The following is a 20,884-nucleotide window of genomic DNA, read 5'->3' on the forward strand; positions in this document are numbered from 1 at the left end:
AGAAAATAATGATAATGAACAGCTATATACCAGAGATATTTTATGGGGGTGGAGTGGAGAATGGGATCAAAAACAGTGGGAGGAGTGAAATGCACTGGACTATGGTGATGATGCATGGGTAATTTGGTGATGGGAAGCCCATGGGGATTACAACTGAGATTTAAAAAATGCACAAAATGATGTAAAAATAAACTATTATTTAAAAAAAATCTCTGACTGGTGATGACTAGAGAAGTGGTTTACATAGTCCTTCTCTAAGACTTGTAGATCCTGGCATCTACATAGTGTGAATATGTGTGGGCATATATTACCAATTTCTCTGCCCTAAGCGCACAGAGCTACTGGAAGCAGGAGTAAGAAGTGACTGGGAGCCTAGAGAACTTGAGGAGGAAGGCCTTGTGAGAAATGGCATAGTCATATAGATATAAGGCACCAGGAAGACACCAGAAACTTCATAACCTGGCACTTAAACAGGGTTGCTCTGTTTGAAGGTCCCATTTTATTTTGTTTGTTGTTAGTTTAATAGACATTTATTCCTTTATTCAAACAACCTCTACACATAATGGAAATACATGGTTTAAGATTTGAGTGTACTATGTGGACAATATAAACTACTTCTCTAGTCATTGCCAGTCAAAGAGATTTTACTTTGGGGGGGTTATTTTAAATTTTTTTTTATATCTATTTACATTATTGTCAATTTACAACCATGTTCACTTCCGCCTTTCCCCCACCCATCATCACTATAGCCCCCACATTCTCCGTCCTTCTGACCCCTCTCTGTCCTCCTCCCCTGTAGGATCTCTCTGGTTTATAATGGTCTGTTTGTTTTTGTTTCATTTTGTTGTTTTTTTGTATTGAAATAACAATACACTCCCCCCTACCCTGTCTTATTTGATTCTCCTATAAGACCTATAAATTCTTCCTATAAGTGAAAACATTCAATACTTTTCGTTTTCCTTCTGACTTATTTCACTGAGCATAATCCCTTCCAGCTCTGTCCATGTTGCTGTGAATGCCATGCGTTTATCTTTTTTGACTGCTGTGTAGTATGCCAGTGTGTATATGTACACCACATCTTCTTTATCCAATCATCTGGTTTTGGGCATTTGGGTTGTTTCCAGGATCTATCTATTGTAAGTAGTGCTGCAATAGACATAGGGGTGCTGGTGTCCTTTAGAATTAATGTTTATGTGTCCTTTAGGTAGACCCCTAGAAGTGGAATTTCTGGGTCATATGGTAGCTCCATTTTTAGTAGTTTGGGGAACCTCCATGCAGTTTTCCATAGTGGTTGTGCCAGTTTGTATTCCCACCAGCAATGTAGGTGAATTCTTTCACCACATCCTCACCAACATTTGTTGTTAGTTTTTTTGACATGCGCCACTCTCACTGGTGTGAGGTGGTATTTCATTGTGGTTTTCATTCGCATTTCCCTGATTATGAGGGATGTTGAACATTTTTTCATATGCCTGTTGACCATTTACAATTCCCCTTTGGAGAAATGTCCTTTAAGTTCTTCTGCCCATTTCTTAGCTGGGTTGTTTGTTTTGTTTTTGTTGATTTGAGTGAGCTCTTTGTATATCCTTGTGATCAGTCCCCTGTCTGTTGTATGGAGTGCAAAGATTTTTTTCCCAGTTAGTAGGGTGTCTCTTTGCCATGGTTAATGTCTCTTTTGCTGTGCAGAAGCTTTTCAGTTTGACTTATCCCATGTGTTTATCTTTTCCTCATTTTCTTTGCTTTGAGTGAAGAGTTTTTTAAGATGTTCTTGAGATGTATGTCTTATAGCCTTTTACCAATATTTTCTCTAAATATTTTATGGTTTCAGGTCTTATGCCAAAATCCAGTCAAAGAGATTGTAATGTAGATGTTTCTATGTAACTTAGACTCAAGAAGTTATGAGCCTACACGTTTCCTTGAAAAAAAAAAATTAACTGGGCTTTTTAAGATCCCTAAATAGAAAAGTTGTCTCAAGAAATAGCAATTAGATTTTGAAATTTACTATTCTCAAATTGGCAAACCCAGGTTTCATAAGGATTAGGGTAATTTCCAACACACTTGAATTCACTCTGGAAACAGAAGCCTGGCCTACTGGCAGACATGATACAAATAATAAATTCAACAGATTTTGGTAGTATATGTAATGTTAAAGTGGGCAGCTGATGGCCTAGCAAGTTTGTGGAATGGTAAGGATTTCTTAGGGTAGCTTGACCAGGGAGAAGAAAAATAACTGCAGGCAATTATGTTTAAATCAGAAATGCCAAACTTGTGTTGACACCTGTATCATGACTTTTTTTAATGGCCTCTGGGAGTAGATAATATGAGTTGACCCAGGATGACTTGTAAGACTGATTGGAGTGAACAAGGATCTACTTTTAAATAAAACCAACTGCTACTTTCTACAGGTTGTTATGGTATGGCATACTAGATAAGCATTAGATAAAAGGTAAAATATTCAAAATTTGGTCAAAGTGGACATAAATTTTTATTTTCACATTTGAAATTTATCTTATGGTTATTGGTTTCCCAACCCATAGCATTAAGTACTAGTTTATTATCCTTAAGGGAAAAAATTACTGCTCAGTTTTCCTTTTCCACCAGTTTAAATACCATTAATGACCACTTTGCACAAAATTTAGGATTCTACATATTCCATGGAGTCATGAGATTAAATCAGGAGCCTTTAATACTTGTGACTTTAATGGTGGAGATAAATTTGTTTATATTAACCAGGATATTTCATTTTAAGGCACATTTACTCAATTCTCATAAGAATGGTGGCTTCTAAAGTTTGTTTTTTTCAGAAGCAATAGTTACATAAATAGAACACTAAGCCCTCATTAACTTTCTTTTTCTTTCTGTATATGACAACAAACGATTAGTATACATTCACCCTTCAAACAAAATCCAACTTAAATTTGTTCTCACCAACTCCTAAAATTAGTCACTTGAGAGAAAACCAACAGAGTATCCTATCACCCTAACAAAACTGTAGATGTAATCACATGCACCAATTATTCTACAGAGTTAGTTTCTGTGGCCCCGTTTTACAGAATTTATTTTACACCTATTATGACTTAATGCATTTTAAATAGACATATACCTCCTTAGTGCTATGCTTTAACCCACTGTGCCACAAGGGAGGGCCTGACATATACCTCCTTAATAAGAAAAAGCAAAGACAAAGCTTAGTCTTCAAATGTTATTGCATTTTAACTTCCATAATTTGATAATGCATTCATGAAAATCAGTCAGCAGACACTAGTTTTAACAGACAAATTTAAAAATACTTTTAAGCTGATGTGACTATCCTAAATTGCTTGTTAGGTGAGAAGTTTACAAGCATGATGTGTTAGCAATAATGGTAGAGATGTGGCGTCACTTCCTGCAGAACCCATGTCACCCCAAACGTCTGCTGGTCTTCAGCAGAGATGGAGAGTATTGAGCCTTCTCCTTGCTTCAGGGTGAGAATCATCAATAGTTTGGTATAGCTTGTAGCCCTTTCCAAGACCTCGGCTCTTGCAGCCTGCAGATGTCAGCCCCCACATCCCTTGTGCTTGTGGGCTGGTTCAGTGATTCTCTGGGTGTCAGAATTTCTTTTGACAGCTTTATGGAATTGATCAAGAGAATAGCCTCAGTGGATCTTTATGTGGAATCTTTACCAACCCAGTCAGAATTCAGGACTCTCAGAACCCCACATGGCACCCGGCTCACTCCTCAGCAACAAATTGAAGGCCTCTAGCAAGTTTCAGCTGGTTAACACCATGACAGGGGATGCTTGCCACAGCTTGCTCCCCTGGAACTGGACATCGGTGCTACCACAGCACACGGAAATCCAATATATGAGACAACTTTGCTTGGCTTTATATCACGGTCTGCACGCTTATCCAGCCTGGTCGGGTGGAGAACCCTCTGGAGGGCTTACAACTGGAGTTACTGCCAGCAGTGCACCGTGGGAAGAAAGCAGATCTCATGTACTGCTTCTTCTTCCACAGCCCCTGAATTTTCTTGTAAGTGCCCGTTTTGGCTTGCCTGATGACTGCTTTCACATAGAAAGGAAGGATTCCTCTAGTTTGAAAGCGCCATTCTGTCTCATTCTCTCATATTAACTGTTTCCTCTCTTTGCAGGTATGTTTTCTGGGAAGCTGATATTCTAAGCTTAACCCATGTGCAACCATGCTGCCAGGTGAAACACGGTCCCCAAGTTCATTTTCTTGTTTGCACTCTAGGTAAAAATGGAAATAATAATTCTAGAGCCTTTCCCGAACAAGTCCTGACAAGTTAATCAGTTAAGAATTTATTTCTGAACTAGATGACCTCTAGTGCCTCCTTCTGATGGTGTGACTCAGTCATCTCAGGGCATTTGCAGTTGTTGCCAACAGGGGTTGACACCAGAGGCAAAGCAGTCCTGTGAGAAGGGACAAAGCTGGATCACTTTGGAGGCAGAGAGAAGACAGTATCATTCTACATCCTGTGACAGCCTTCCACTGCTCTCCTTCATTAACATTAACATATCTGTTTAGAGGAGAAACCAGTTACAATCCCACTAAAAATAAAAGTTCTATCCTTTCAAACAAGATTATCTCCAACTCAGCCTGATTGAAAAGGTGTTCCCGGTCAAAGACACTAGTCTGGAGCAGTTAGATGACTGGTAGAGACCAACTATACAGTGTTAGAGATGCAACTCCTGTCTTTGGCATTTCACTATGTAACAGCCAAGGTCATCTTATGTTGGCACTGGAACTTGAGTCCATGATACTTTATCTTCTAGAAATGTTATTAATATAATTCAGGAAAAAAGGGAGTTGTTAATAGAAATCAAGCACTTAAGATAGCAAGAGAGAAAGAGCTTTGCCTTAGGGTAAAGTAAAGCATAAGGGTTTGATATTCAGAGAAATGTGAACCTGATTCTGAGGTCAGCAGCAACTAGTTGGGGAGTGATATAAACACATGAGATGAAGACTTCAACCCAAGAGCTGGAGCTATAAGAACCCAAGATTGCAAGAGCACTGTGGCTTAAGACAGCCCACAACTTGGAGGTCTTAACAACGTGGCTACAATCTACATAGTGTTCAGACTGAGCAAGCCTGCTCTGGGAGGCAATCTCAAAAAGATAAAGGGAATATTGAGGTGGGGGAGGCATAACAATGGAAACGCCTCAGAAAATATGGAGTTTCTGTTTTCTTGGTCCACTGCTTGCCTTGAGCAGAGGAAAAGCTCACTATGATAAAAGTAGATGGATGTGAGAGATGCTAAGAAGGTCTCCACCCAAACACCAGTGCCTTGATATCAGAGATTTCATTGTTAATGCTAACAAGGCATAGCTTTGTTTTAGGCAATGTATTTCCTGAGCTGCTCCTGGAAAAAGAAGTTATTGATACATCTGATCCCTGATGCCATATCCTAAAGAAGGTGGAGAAGGTGGGCCAGCAGAGGTACCCCTGGGGTAACTGAAATGGAATTTTTCTGATAAAGCAACCATCCAAGCAGACCCCAAACCTAGTTATAACCCCCATTCAAATAAAGCTATAGATAGGAAAATTGACAAATGTCTATGTTTTTCTTTGTTTGGAATATAAAATACAGAATGTATATTTTTGAGGCTTGTAGTGGGCCTATTATGAATGTTACATGATGAAACATACCCTCTTACAAAAAATTACCAAAATTGCCACACCAAGCTACTCTCCAGTTAAGTTTTCCATCCTTTACCCTAAGTCCTATCATATGTCTAGAAGCATAAAAATGTCATTTTGGGAAAAAGGAAAGACGGGGAAATGGATTTTTTTTTTCAGAAACATAAGTTGAAAAGCGATTCTCTTTTACTATCTTTGTTGGTTTTTATTTTCATTTTAAATGGGTAATCCATGTACATGGTAAACATGTACACAGCAAAGAAGCTAGAGGAAAATATTGTGAACATTTCCTTATGTAGGAAAATGTCAAGAAAGTGGCAGAGTGTAGGTGCTAAGCACACCTCTTCCATATACTCAGAGCCAGACCACAGCAAAGCATAACTTCTGAAAGAAAATCAATCACAGCACACACACTAGGAACAACATCCAGAGGACAGGTGCCCAGCAAGAAGTGGAACCAGCCACACAGGTAACCTGGGGAAGTAAGGTAAACCTCTACAGCTTGGCAGCCTTGCCAGCAGAAGAATGGAAATGACCAGGAGCCTTTAAATTGCAAGCCCCAACAGATGCTAGTGAGCCCCAGGACAGAACCTGGAAGCAGACCCACCCAGTCAGGCCTCAGCATGTCACAGCAAGTCCTAGAGGGGGTAGTGTTGAAAGCACACCCACAAAGATAGGCACCCTGCAGAGCTCAGCATGCCCCAGCATGGGTCTCAAAAGCAGCCTTTGCCACAGTAGGGCACCACAGACTCCAGCAAGAACCAAGAGGGAACATGAAAGTATACCTACTACAGTGGACCTCCACAAATCCCAGTGAACCCCAAACAAGACTTGGCAGCCACCCAGACCAGGTAAGCCCTAGCATGTAGATGGAGAATGTGTAATGTCCACAAAGACAAAGCAGAGCACTGTTTCTTGGTTCAATTCCCTTGGCCATTCCCTGCACTGCAGTAGTCATCCATAGTGGTAGCCATGATCTTTTCATCACTCAGAACTGCTCTACCTCTGAAATCTTAAATTTGTGTATCCTGCTCTCTTGCTACTTTCTTCCCACTAAAGTCTTTTACTTCCTCATTCCTACTGCTCCTATTCTTTGGTATCTGGTCTTCTCACAATTTAGCAGTCCCCTCCAGGCTAATTTTCTTCCCTGACTGGCTGGGGTCCAATCAAATACTCCAACCACTCGCTTCCAATCTCTTAAGAGACCACATTGTGAACTGATACCACTTGAAAAGTCAAGGTCTCCTGCTTCAGGAAAGCTCTCAGTACCACAATTTTTCTGAGAATTCCTGGCCAGTTTAACTTCCATATCTTCCTACACTCTCAGGGATCTCAATTCACCAATCACTGCCCTTACCCTCTCTGATGGTTCCTTCTTACTCAGCATATGTTCAGACAGCTCATCATCTAATAGTCCCTCAATCCTGTCTCTCTTTGTGCCTCCCTCACTTCTTAACCAAATTTCTTAAAAGAAAAGTCCATACTATCTTCACTTTCTCTTCCTCTATTTACTCCTTGGCATACTGTAATCTGGGTCTGTTTCTGGATGTATCACCTAGTCCTGTTTGTGCCTCTCTCATAAAACTTATCACCCAATAGTAACTGCTGTGAAACCCAGGCATCTCAAATATCAGGATCTTTTCTAATTTAACTATGTGGCCCCAGAGCCTAGCACAGTGCTTAATTGATAGGAGGTGCTCAATAAACGGATTATTTCACAAACACTTACTGAACACCTACTAGGAACCAAGTACTGTAGCGGCTCTGTTAGAATCCACAACAATTGGGCCCCCATAATCCATTGCCAAAAATATACCAAGCACCCCCTATCTTCACAAAGCTTTCTCTCCTTCATGAGAGTCAAGCGAGCACATTTAATCGAACCATACAACCCTTGCCCTATGGTGTGCCTTGTTCACAGTAGTCACTGAGCATCTGTTGAAAGAATGACATCTATAGCTCAGCAGACTATCAAGAGCTGCTGTTGGAAATGGCCACAGAGCGGCTTAGTCTGGGATCAAGGATCCAGATGCTTACAGAAGACTTTCTGGACTTTAAGAGCCATTTCAGAACAGTAAGAAACACATTCATTTGTCACTTTATCTCAATATTGCTGACAGTTTGAGTGAGCTACTAGCCTATTTACTACCCATATCTTTCCTTTGTCTTCAACTTCTCTCCAGGTTACTTTCCCCTTCACCTATAAACAAGTGTTCAATTTCCTTCCTGACAACACAAATTAAAACCTAATTTAGAAGCTCTCTCTTGACCCCAAGATCCCACATTACCTAATACCCTTGTTTTAATCTGTGAATCATTTGCAGGATTAGTCTACACTTGTTAGTTTTCATTTTCTTCTCTTTGGTTACCAAACCAAGTGGTGAAAAATGATAGGATATGAGTTAGACTGGCTAGGTGAAAGTTTCATGGACACACTGTAATTAAAGTACAGTAGATTTAAAGTATTGGAGTAATAGAAGGCTTTTCTCTTTGTTTTTAGTATGTTTTATAATTGGCTTATTTTAAGTAGGTAACACATACATATGACATACACATAAACAGAGAATACACAAAGTGAAAAATATAATATTCTTCCAATTCTCATCAAGTTCCCCTCACTGGCAGCAATCACTGTTAAAAGTTTCTTATAACTCTTTCCAGAGATTCAATGCACTTACAGATATTCACATACATAGTACTTCTATACTCAGTGATAAAGCACATGGGAGTATAATGAAAAAAGTAAACTGAGAAGCACAGGGGAGGTGTGGAAGAACTATAGACTATCCTCTTCCCTCTAGTATATGCTTCCTTCTGAGCCCAACTCCTTCAATAGCCTTCCCATCATCCCAAGTTGACCAAACTCAAAACCATTGAGCATCTTCCATTGATACAGTGGTTTTCAGTTCACAGAAAAATGTCACAGTCCTATTTCCTCTAACTTGGGCACAAACCCATGATTTAAGCACAATCCCAATAGTTTCCTGTATATTATACTTACACTAATTAATAGTGAAGTTCCCTCCACTTCTAGTACTACTACATTCAATTTTATTTCCAAAATGCAAATTATGTACATATACTCCTTAGGGCCTCCACTACCCTACCCTCCTTCAGATCTCATCTGCAAAACTGGAAAAATTGCCTCCTTTACTTGTTTAAGTATGTTCTGTAAAATTAAATAAGAGCTCTAACACTAACACATTTTTGTGGAACAAACACTTGTATCTTTTCTTTCTCTCTCCAATATCTCCCCACAACCACCATTCTTAATCCACTCTCCACATTATATAACAGATTCATCAACATTATGTAGAATTCTCAAATTTTTTTTTGTTTCAACTCTCTATTGATCCCAATATCAGGACATTAAAATATAACAACTTATTTGGACCATGAGGAAAAACACTAGAAAATTTTAGGTGCAGCCATTTCAAAGGGAAATAATTCTTTGTGCCTTTCAGAGGCATGGATTTTATATTCTAGGGAAACATCATTGACATTTTAAAGTTAGGAAAGTCAAGATCTGTCCTTTGAAAATGTCTGTTTTTCATTAAAAAAATCCAACATATCCCTTTATGATTCAGTTCAAATGCCACCTTCTGCGTTTGCTTCAGCAGCATACACACACCAAAACTAGAATGATGCAAAACAAGAATAGCATGAACAAGGATGACATGCAAATTCATGGAACATTCCATATTTTTATCTACACCAACACATATAGTTGTGAAAATACCAAAAATTCAACACAAAGGAAGATAATTTGAAGCTGACTAGGGGGCAAATACAGATAACATATAAAGGAAGATCCATAAGACTGATATCAGACTTCTCAGAGGAAACCCTATAGACAAGGATAGAATGGAGTGACATATTCAAAATACTCTGAGAAAAAAATCACCAGGAAATATTATATCCTGCAACACTTTCCTTCTGTTAAGAGGAAGAAATAAAGGCGTCTCAAACAAACATAAACTGAGGGAGTATGCTAACACCATAATCCCCTACAAGAAATATTGAAAGGGAATCTCCCACCTAAATTAAAGAGAGGAAATACTACCAAAAAATGTATGAGGAACTAGATAAAACCAGAAAACTAAAAACAAAATGGCAGTAACAAATCGTCATTTAGTAATCATCCTAAATGGAAACAGACTGAATTCATCAATCAAAAGGTATAGTGGCCAGTTGGAACAAAATACAAAACCCAACTTTCTGTTGTCTACAGCAGACTAAACCCTGAAGTCCAAGATAAATGCAGACTTAAAGTGAAAGGTTGGAAAACAATCCTACAAACAAATGAGGCCCAGAAAAAGTGAGGGGCAGCCATACATACATTAAATAAATAGCTAAAAACAAAGGTAACAGTTCACAGAGATGATATTACATAATGACCAAAAAATCAATACATCACAAAGACATAATCATAATATAAATGTATTAAATGAAGACATATCAAACTACATAAGGCAACTAATATCAAATTTGAAATCAGATATTAGAAGCAACACAGAAATCATCAGAGAATTCAATACTCCACTTTCATCAATGGATAGATCAACCAGACAGAAAATAAACCAGGAAATGAGAGCTTCAAATGAGAAATTAGGCCACAGGAGTTTAATGCAAATTTAAGGTACATTACACACCCCAAAATCTGAGTAGACATTTTCTCATGTACACAAGGAACATTCTTCAGGATAGCCCACATGCTGAGTCACAAAAAAAAATCTATAAATTTATGAAGATTGAAATCTTATCAAGTAATTTCTCTGATCACAATGGAATAAGGCTAGAAATCAACCACAAATGGAAAGCAGGAAAACCCTTTTCTATATGAAGACCAAAAAACACTTTCCTGTATGAGGATTGTACAAATGAGGAAATCAAAAAAAGAATACCTAAAATATCTGGAGATGAATGAAAATACAGATATGACTTATCAACCTATGGGACCCAGCAAAGGCAGTAATAGATAATATATAGCAATCCAGGCACATATCAAGAAACAAGAAAGAATTCAAACAAACTATCTTGCATCTCACTTCAAGATAGTAGAAAAAAAGAGCAATTAGGACCAAAATCCAATAGAAGTATGGAAATAATAAAAATTATAGCAGAAATAAATGAAATATAAATTTAAGAGACAGCCCAAAGTATCAATAAAACCAAAAGTTGGTTCTTTGGAAAAAAAGTAAACAAAATAGACAAAACTCTAATTAGACTCATTTTTTAAAAAGAGGACAAATTGGACCCTCCCTGGTGGAGCAATAGGTTAGGATGAAGCACTGCAAGCTAGCCACAGCCACTTCAGTGTGAGTTCGATCCTGGGCCCCACCCCAGAGATGATCCACATGGTGCAGAAGGCTTGAACAGACCAATTATGAGTAGGGAAATTGAAATAGTAATCAAAGTTTCCCAAAAAACAAAAGTCTCGGGGCCCCCCAGATGGTTTGGTAAGTTCTACCAAACCTTCAAAGGATGAACTAATGTCTATTAAACACTTCCAAAATAATAGAGAAAGAGGAAAAACCTCCAAATATATTTCATAAGGCCAACATCACTCTGATAAAAAAAAAACCTGACAAAGATATCATATATGAAAGAGAAGTATATGTCTATTTCTCTGATGAACATAGATGTAAAAATCATAGACAAAATCTTAGTAACCCAAATCCAACAATACTTCAAGAGAATTATACATCATTACCAAGTGCAATTTATTCCAGGGACACCAGGATGATTCAACATCTGAAATAAATCAGTGTAATTCATCACATCAGCAAAAGGAAATACAAAAATCATATATCAATAGATGCAGCAAAAGCATTTGATAAGATTCCATATCCATTTATGATAAAAGAAAAACACTCAATAAATTTGCTGTTGATGGGACATTTCTCAATGTAATACAGGCCATAAACAACAAATCCACAGCCAACATCATACATAATTGTGAAAAATTAAAAGCCTTTCCTCTAAGATCTGGTACAGGTCTATGGTATATTAATACAGTAGAATATTACTCAGTGATCGAAAAAGACAAACATATGCCATCTGCAGCAACATGGATGGAGCCGGAAGGGATTATGCTTGCCAAAATTAGTCAGAAGGGAAAAGATAAATACCAGTTGGTCTCACTTACATGTAGAATACAGAGAAACCAAACAAAAGGTCAGGGAATAGTCAAAATTAGCAAATTGACCATAGAACTGAGGCATACTGCAAAGGAGAAGGTGAGAGGGGGTCAAAACAGGGGAAAGATGAACATTTTATTCACTCTATTATATTAAATATACTACATTATTTATTCATCAACATTGTACTCACAATCAATAACACTATAACTCATGCCTGGGTGAAGTTTATTTAATATAAGTATTTTCTGCACAAGGCACATCAGAGCCTTCTAGCACTCGGGCACATTTAACAGCACTCCAGCACTATACTTGAGGGAATATTTTTTCATGCCCTTCAATCGAATCACATAAATGTGTTCAGTAGTTTATGCAGCATATAGTCTCTGACTACATTTTAGCCTGGTCAATACACGGCATGTAAAAATGTTCAATACTATGTTTGATTGTCTCTCAAGTGCCATAATTATCTGATAGGAAATACAAAATGAAAAATCCAACTATGATATAAACACAATCCTCTCCTGCAAGTGACATGCACAACTATCAGAGGTAAGAAAAATACATGTATACCATAATCACAAAACACAGAGGGATACTATTTAGCAATAAAAAGGAATGACCAGTGAATAGATGAAGCAATGTGTATGAATTGCAAATACATTATGCTGAATGAGAAGAGATACATGATGTTACATATTTTATGAATGCATTCACATGACATTCTTAAAAGGACAAAATTAAAGGGACAGAAATCAGAACATTTGTAGACACTGGGGGTAATGGAAGAAAACTGACTAACAGGAATTGAGGGGCACTTGAAGCATCAAAATCACTAACAAATTGCCAAAACATGGCACCAGAAAGAACAAGAAAAGTATACTTATTTACAGTGTGAGAGCCGATACAAGAATGCAGAGAAGCACCTGTTGCACCTCAACAAGGACAGGGGACACAGTGTGATTCAAATTTTTTGTACTCTGTGCAAATAAATCCACAAATGATCAAAAAAGTACCACTAGCATTAATTTGGAAATTATGGATACATTATAGCAAGCAGGAGAACTCTCAAATACTTAATCCACAAATAATGACTGACTGCATTTGTCACATTTGTTGTACAATTTTCCAATTTATAGTGTAGTTTTATTCATGTTTTAGATTTTCAGGTTTTCATCCTTACACATGGAAACATATAGTCCTTCCCTTTGTGATGATATCATATATCACTTTAGGCCTTTGCAAAGAAAAAATAATTTACTTAGACTTTCTTCTATTTTTTAACTTCAGTATTATGCATAAAACTCTTGAATACAGGGCCCTCCCTGGTGGCACAGTGGGTTAAAGCACTGCACTAAGAAGCTTAAACCACTTCCGCATGAGTTTGATCCCCGCCTTCCCCGGAGGTGACAACATGGCGAGGCAGACCTCTCCTGGCCCGCCCGCTGCTCCCCTCAGCAGTGTACTTCTTTGATCTGCTGTTCTGTTCTGCTCCCCACTCTGTCTCTGGTGAATTCTCTCACCCTCCGCATCTCTGGCCTGTACCCCAGTTCTGAATGAATAAATAAATAAATCTTAAAAAAAAAAAAAAACTCTTGAATACACCTGAAATTTAGTTTGGTATATGTTAGATCAAATCTTTGGGGGGAGGGCTAATAAACCATTAACCAATGGACCTCACCTCTTGAGCCCTATGTCATTCTGGCTCCTAATGTCAGCTTGTTCCAGAGTTTCTAAGAAACTTAAAAAGATGGAAGATATCTAACCTTTTTTCGCTAAATGCAGTGTTTGATATTAGGTAATGATGGGGCTAGTGACAGTCTGCAGTCACCCCATGGCTTCATTCTTCTGTAAAGCAGACCCAGGCACGGGGCTCAAGGCCTACTCTCTGCTAGGGATCAGGCTGGGCCAAAAGCAGTTCTCTGAGCCTTAAGACACCATTTCTTAGAGTACGGTCAAGAACAGCCTGCATCAGAGTCACCTGAAGTGTTTGTTAAAACAAAGCTTCCTGGGCCCCGACGCAGGCCTACTGAATCAGAATACTGATAACTAGTGCCCAGATCCACATTTTTAACAAGCTTCCCAGATGAAGCGTGTGCATGTTAAAGTTTGAGACTTGCTGCCATAGACATGCACTATTTCATGATTGGGGGCAATAATATGACTTATAAATTGTCTCTTGTAAAAGATTTAGTCAAGAATTGGCATAATTTGAGTCATTGGGTGAAATATGAAGACTAAAAATAAACTAATGTTAACTTAGGCCAAATAAAAGTATAGCATCCAGAATAAAGGAGAAAATGGGCTTGTTCTTACTCTACACCATACCAAAAGCATTGTTTAACTTTAAGACACCACACTTCAGAGTAACAAAGCCAAAATTAATGTCCCCGAAAAGATGACTAGACTGACGAAGAAGTTGGATTCCAAGATAAATGCAGAATAATCAAAGATAATTCTGACATCTAGGGATGTCAACCTTAGAAAATAGAATAATGTGAAGACAGCACCATCAACCTCACATAGCTGAACAACTGTCATGTAAAAGAGATCATTCTGCACAGGCAAATGACACCCATGCGTGTGACTTTATGTCCCTTTCCCTGGGTTGCTGACTCTTCAATCTCGATTTCCAGACTGGGTCATTCTTCTGAATATCATCCCTTCCTAATCTCTCCACATGGAATTTCCATCGCACCTCAAACTGCACATTGCTAAAGTCAAACTGTGATTATTCCCATTTTCACAGATAATGAATCTGAGACACAAACAAGTTAGAGAATTTCCCATGGGCGCCAGTAAAGAAATTAAACTAGATCTGATTCTAAAGCTATGTCCTTTCCATTTTTATTATGCTGGCTTCTATATTAGGAGTAAAAGAAAATGCTGTATCTATCTTAGTTCTAAAACAGAGTAGCAAGTTTCACAAAAGAGTTGGCACTTCTAGAAAATCAAATCTGCTCTAAGAAGCTCTAATTCTAAATTTGTTAGATTACATTTTAAAACAAACACCTGGGAATATCAGGGGTAAAATTATTAGTGCCAGAAGTTGTAGAAGTCCCTTCTCCTCTCTGAACTAATTGTGTTCTTTAAAATAATCATGTTTGGATTTTGAAGTTATTGACATCCTCCTGCTGCTGTGGTTCTGAATCTACAGAAGACATTATCCGCATAAGGTACAGACATTATGAATAAGCAGTCATGCCATTTAGTTTGTGTAATAGCTCAGCTGTGTTCCAACACCATCCTCCAGGACCTGCTGAACTAAAGGCTGATCATATATCTTCATGATATTCTCATCTACTCCAGGCACCCAGCCCAGTGTGACGCACTCTCCACACAACCCTAACTCGCCTCTGGCAATACCCACTCTTTATTCAACTGGAGAAGTGATCAGGTAAAAAGTAGAAATTCTGTGATATTTTCCCTGTGTAGCGTTCTGATGGTCTCCCCTCCAAAGGCACTTAATAGATGCATGACCTTGGGCAAGTCATTTAACCTTTCTGAGTTTCAATTTTTTCATTATAAAAGAAACACAATAAGATATAATTCACCTGGCCCTCCCTTGTGGCGCAGCGGGTTAAAGAACAGCACTGAGAAGCTAAAGCCACTTCCACATGATTTCGATTCCCACCTGCCCAGGAGGTGACCACATGGCGTGGCAGACCTCTCCTGACCCGCCTGCTGCTCCCCTCAGCAGTGTACTTCATAGATCTGCCTGTTCTGCTCCCCACTGACTCTGGTGAAGACTCTCGCCACCCCTGAGCCTCTGGCCTGTACCCCAGTTCTGTATGCACAAATAAATAAATCTTTAAAAAGAAAAGATATAATTCACCTGACTGTCACGAAAAACAAGGAGAAATGTGTGTAAAAGCACCAAGCATATACTAGGCACTTAGTAAATCTTTCTTTCCTTCAGGCTTGGTTGGGTCATACCTGCTAACACCAGGGTTCCTTTGGATTCACTAGTTATTAGCAGGATCTATACTACACCTCTCCTTTCTGATCAACTACCCTTTCCATCAACCAGGAAAAGACATTGAATAAATACTCACAGTAATACTTTCAACCTACTGAAATACAGCATTTAGGCAGCATTGAAAGTTTTGTAGTAGCACTTAATTCCCTAACAGCCAGCAAGCTTCTGCTTCAATATCTTCTGTGATAGGGAATTCATTCCCTTCCTAATCCCCACAGGCATTAAACTGTTTTATGTCACATTTGTTTACTATGTGTCCTCACTGATTGGCACACTGTGGCACCTGCTGCTATAACTGTGCTCCACCTCCAGGCCTTCTCAGCTAACAGCCCTCCAGCAACCTTGCTGTGATTTCTACCCAACAATCTGAATTCTGTCTCTTAGGGTCACATAATAAAGACAAGACCCTCTCCCTTATGACAGTCCTGTAGCAGCGGGACCATAGTGATCATGCCAGACTTGGCCCTCCAGACTTCCATTCTTAACCTCTAGTTTGTCTTTGTCTCTGTTTAAAAGAGCAAAACATGAGGTTTGCAAACTCAGAAAAGGGTAGAATAATCACCCCTACATTCTAGATCCTAATAATGCAGTCCAAGTTCCCATTAACATTTTTGGCAGTCATATTAAATATCTACCCAATCTGTAGAGTTGTTACTTTCTTTAAGTTTGTGGAACTAATTCAAGATCTTCCATTATTCTTATCAACTAAATGTTGCTGCTTTTGAACCATCCTTGCAGTCTAGTAAATTCTGCTTGGATTCCAGATTGTGTCACCCAGTACATATATTACCCTCCCACTCCAGTTCTCAACATTTGATCAGAAGATTTTTCTACATTTGCAACCAAGTCATTAATTAAAATGTTGAAACTGGGGCTTTCCCTGGTGACACAATGGGTTAAAGCACCACATTATGAAGCTCTCTGAAGCCACTGTAGCCCAAGTTCAATCCCCCGCCAGGGAGCTGACCCACACGCATGGCAGACCTCTCCTGTCTTGCCTGCTGCTCCCCTCAGCAGTGTATTCATTACATCTGCCTGTTCTGCTCCCCACTCTGTCTCTGGTGAACCCTCTCACCTACCACATCTCTGGCCTGTACCCCAGTTCTGCAAGCATAAATAAATACATCTTTTTTTAAAATGTTGAAACCAGGACAGGCCAGGCCCAGAGCACCAGTGCCAAGGATATCTCTTTGCAATAGTGAAGTGCAAACATTTTTCCTGCCTTCAATAGGCCTGAGAGTCCATCCTACCACCCATTCATGGAAATCCCAGTAGCTCATAAAACATCAGATACTCAAGGAGGGACAGGCCTTCTAAAGAGGAGAACTCTAGTGGGGGTAAGGCCTATGTGGTTTGGAATAATCCTCACCCAAGTGATTCTGAGAAGCCCTCAGAGAATGTACACTTATCCCCTACATACCTCTCACAGACCTACTTCTTAAGACTTTCTGCTCCAAAGAAATATAGAATCAATAATTTGCACCCTTTGCAAATAGTTTCCTCATTTATAAGGTGAAACTAATGACACATAACTCATAAGGTTCTTGTGTGGTTTAAACTAATTAATGCATATAAAATACTTTGTACAAAGCCTGACACAGAGCAGGTGCTCAACAGTTACTTTTTTTTTTTTTTTAACTATTTCAGAATTGAGCTAAATAATGTTCTGGCTCATGTTTCCTCCATCTTATTTGTCATAAAAGTAAAAAATCTTCATCACGTGCCTTCCTGCAATACAGGCACACTGTTACCTATCACATACTTGTATCTATGAGTCAAATGACTATCAAGAGAGTCCACATTTCCCAGAGAACAAATCTGAATACAGGACACAACTTCCCAACTGAGTCATTATGGGCACAAATGCATTTCAACTGAATTTATTCAAGCTCAGGCTCTATTGCCAATCTCACTCCCATCCCCCTCACCTGCAAATGACGGAGTAATTTCCACATTCATGAAGGTCCACATCATTGCCTTCCTGTAGTACCTTTACCCTATCCTGCCACTTGGAGGAAGGTGACAGAATCCAAGTGAAGCATCCCAGGTCTCCCTTGCGATAAAATAGCTTCAAGATGTCTGTGGCTCAAGGACACCCTGTTTCTATGCCAGGGCACATACATAACTCATTTCTCTCACAAGATGCCCCCCTAGAGAACTGCAGTTTACAAGGCCACATACCACTTCTCAGCGCTTCAGGTGGTCGGAGGCCCAGGAGGAAGGAGGAAGAGAACTGACTCTGGAGCCAGACAGATATGTCAGTCTGCAACACTGGAAGCCATTTTAGGCTGTGGCTTTTCAGAGTGTCATTTTAATGATAATCAACATATAAATATGAAAGTAGCTCACAATTTACATTGTACTTTACAATTTCTAAAGAATTTCAATTAACACTGCTCCTTTGCTCCATTTAGGAGTATCAGCTTCATCAGGAGCATCATTGCTGAAAATTTAAAAATAAATTGTCTTTATCAATCTAAATTATGTAATATTGCCCTATATACACACAAAAATAATCCCAGCCACACAATCTAGTTTGAGCAAACAAAAATGTTGAATGGCAGCTACTCTGCTCCAAAAGACTCTCAGGTTCTTGTTTTTAGGGCATATACTAACTTTATTTTGCAAACAAGGAAAACAAGTGATTTGGAACTTAGATAATTTGCTGAATATCCACATAGCAAATAGCAGAGCCAGGACTCAAAGCATGGGTTATCTGATCACAAATCTCCTGATATTTTTTCTACCTCAAATTGGAAGTGTCATTCAATTGCTTTGACTAAAATGGCCACCATGCATGCTCCCCTGAAGAAATAGGCAGTGACTAACAACAGTTATCTTCCTCAAAGATGTCTTTCAAATTACAGGCCCCTAAACCAAATTCTGTCATGAAAGGATCAGAATAGTCAATATCCCTCCTAGGAAGCAAAGTTTCTATGCCATTCTAGAATCCTTTCTTTTTGACCTTACAGGTAAGTAGCTATAGAACTCATCCAGCTACAAAAAAGATGTCAAGACATTCTGCACCAAACCAGAACTTCAGCCCCACCCTCATCTTGCAGCATTCTTTCACTGATCATCAAAGCATTCAAGCTGCCCACTGACCCGCTGTAGAGATTTTGCACTAATGTTTATGAACATTTCTTTTTCATCCCCACATGATTTTTAGTTCCTATCCTTCCCACTGCAGTCACCACCACCACCACCACCAAAAAAAAAAAAAAAAAAAAAGGAAGAAAGACAACAACCTGGGAGAAAGGGGGAAATCCAGACAACACAGGCCAACTTCTACTTCTGCCCATAACAATAAGGAGATAACCAGTCCCACATGGGGAAAGAATAGATGCCATTACACCTACCACCTTCTCTTGTACATCTCCCTAAAAAAAATGCAAGCCCTCAATTCTAATTAACTGAGTTATTCACTTTGTGTCTTACTTGTTGTAATTAACTCTTCCTGAAGACTCATCAGTCCCTTCTAAACAGCTAACAACATCGTGACTGTTGCAACTAAAGGGTGTGAAGCTTGCCACTCGTGGTCTGGAACTGTAATAATTGTGACCTAGGATGAGGCTAGACAAAAAGACTGGTCCCAGGAGCTGGCTTGGAGAACCAGGAATCACTAGGCCACATACAACTTAGTTTCAACTCCAGCAGGATGGAGCTGCTAGATAATAACAGCTCCCATACTGCTTTCCAAGCATACCAAAGCAAGTCCAAAATCCTGCATTACCTCCTCAAAATGGCCTCTCACCTCTCAAAAAACAAACAAACCAGGCTTGGGTGCAACTAATTCCTTTAAGCCACCCCTCAACCAACCCTGGCTCCTGAATTTTCCTGTTTCATTTGTCTGTTTTCTGTTCTAGTCCTGAGCTCACTTTCAATTTCTGTAAGTACCTGATTCCTTGCTTTGGCTCGAATCAACTTCATCTTCAGCCATCTTCCTGGATTTACCGACCTCAGGCTCTAGCTCTGCAGGATTAGTTTAAACTGGTCAAAATAGGGAACTGGTCAGAAATTATTTTTCCTTGTGAGAAAAGATTTCAACTAATCAAGAGCAAGTTCTGACCACTTTAAACCCATTTGGGCCAATTTTACAGTGTTAATGTCAGAATAAGCCACTGAAGGGATCAAGATGAATCAGGAATGAGATGAAGCTGCTTCAATCTGCTTAGAAGACCAGCAGGGGGTACAAAAAGACCTGATGCTAAGGACCATACCATTCGTGTTGGTGATGCTGGAGGGGGATCAGAAAGGATTTGAGAGTCTGTGAAGTAGGATCGAACCACTGTGGACCCCGGGGGAGGAGCTAAAGGAAACTAATGCTAAATGACGCAGGATCAAATCACTGGTGTGGGAAAGATGCTGATGCTCTCAAGACAGGATCGAACCACTGAGCGGTACAGAAGGCTGAACACGGATGCTTTTCTGTCAGACTCCTCCAGAGCACTCTGGGCTACGGGTGGAAAGAAGAGGGGAGAGTAAGAACACAGTAGATCTGGTAGTCTGTGAGACACATATCAGACCACAATGGATGATTGGCAGAAAGGGGGGGATGCTGTTCCAAGAAACAGGATCAGACCATTGTGGAAGGGAGGGGAGCAAAAAAAAAATTATTGAAGCAAATTTAAATTCCTTTAAATACAAAGTTAATATATTCTCTTAAATAGACTCAAGCTGCTTTTATAGTTAATAAAGGGAACGTACAAGTGCTGTCTCATTAGCTCTTTACTCTGCCCTAATTGTTGGGACAGACCATCTTTCCACAATGGCCTCTGCAGTAATTGCCAGGCCCCTGATGGTTGCTAGGTAACAGTGTAGGCGCTATCCGCTGAACCTTGCCCTTTCTACATTAACCTCTGGGCTTGGGGAAGGGAAACAATATGTGCATACATGGAAACAGCATATTGAGACTGTGTCATTAAATATTAGGGGAGAGGGTTGCTGGAAGACCACATAGAGCTTCAAAAATAAAAGAACGACAGTAAGTAATTGGGAAATGATGACCATGTGTGAGAAGAAAAACTGACTCCCCAAAATGAACAGTTCTATACATTTACAAAGCATTAAGTCCCCACAAGACCTTTGAGTCCTTCCATGACATCCTTAACCAGCGAGGCTTGCATACATTT

At 39.3% G+C, this 20,884-nt stretch overlaps 1 long non-coding RNA gene across 1 annotated transcript in view; it reads right to left on the reverse strand.

Annotated features, from left to right (window-relative positions):
* LOC105853864 overlaps positions 1-19,873 on the reverse strand; it is a 65,204-nt gene extending 45,331 nt beyond the window's left edge. Inside the window, exon 1 of the long non-coding RNA XR_001145623.1 lies at positions 19,650-19,873. This is a non-coding gene — a long non-coding RNA (uncharacterized LOC105853864). The remainder of the gene's footprint in view (positions 1-19,649) is intronic.
* Positions 19,874-20,884: the final 1,011 nt, after the last annotated feature.

The sequence above is a fragment of the Condylura cristata genome, unplaced genomic scaffold (genome assembly GCF_000260355.1).
Source record: "Condylura cristata isolate star-nosed mole 26May11 unplaced genomic scaffold, ConCri1.0 scaffold00019, whole genome shotgun sequence".
NCBI lineage: Eukaryota > Metazoa > Chordata > Mammalia > Eulipotyphla > Talpidae > Condylura > Condylura cristata.